Source organism: Mus caroli, chromosome 17 (genome assembly GCF_900094665.2).
Source record: "Mus caroli chromosome 17, CAROLI_EIJ_v1.1, whole genome shotgun sequence".
Taxonomy (NCBI): Eukaryota; Metazoa; Chordata; class Mammalia; order Rodentia; family Muridae; genus Mus; species Mus caroli.
The window spans coordinates 36,400,490-36,401,136 of NC_034586.1; the positions used below are offsets into that span (position 1 = coordinate 36,400,490).

General features: G+C 35.2%; 1 non-coding gene across 1 annotated transcript; it reads right to left on the reverse strand.

Moving 5' to 3' along the window:
* Positions 1-149: 149 nt before the first annotated feature.
* On the reverse strand, positions 150-256 carry LOC115029815. Its single transcript, XR_003835373.1, has one exon. It is a non-coding gene; the product is annotated as a U6 spliceosomal RNA (small nuclear RNA).
* Between the last annotated feature and the right edge of the window lie 391 nt (positions 257-647).

Genomic DNA, 647 nt, shown 5'->3' on the forward strand with positions numbered 1-647 from the left:
ATCAACTCCTATTATCCGTAGGTTTGGTCTTTTCATTGTGTCCTGTATTTCCTGGATGTTTTGAGTTAGGATCCATTTGCATTTTGTATTTTCTTTGATTGTTGTGCCGATGTTCTCTATGGAATCTTCTGCACCTGAGATTTTCTCTTAAAAATAGGGAACACATCACAAATTTGTGTGTCATCCTTGCCCAGGGGCCATGCTAATCTTCTCTATATCGTTCCAATTTTTGTATATGTGCTGCCGAAGCAAGCACAGTGTTTTAATTATGTTTAGGTGTGTCTGGTATCCAAGATCTCTCTAATACTTTTAACACGAGGGGTTGGATTTTTGCAAATGCCTTTTCATTAATCAAACAAGATGATCAAGTCCTCATTTTCTTCCAGATTGTTATATGATGAATTTTATTTTGAATTTTTGTATATTGACCCATCCCTTAATCTCTGTGGTGAAGCCTACTTTATAATGATGGATGACACTTTTGATACTTTCCTTAATTCAGTTTGGAAGTATTAATTTGATTATGTTTTCCATAAATATTCATGAGAGAAATCAGTCTTAAGTTTTCTTTTTCTGTTGAAACATTGTGTGGTTTAGGAGTCAGGGTGACTGTGGCCTCATAGAATGAGTTTGGTAGTGTTCCTTCT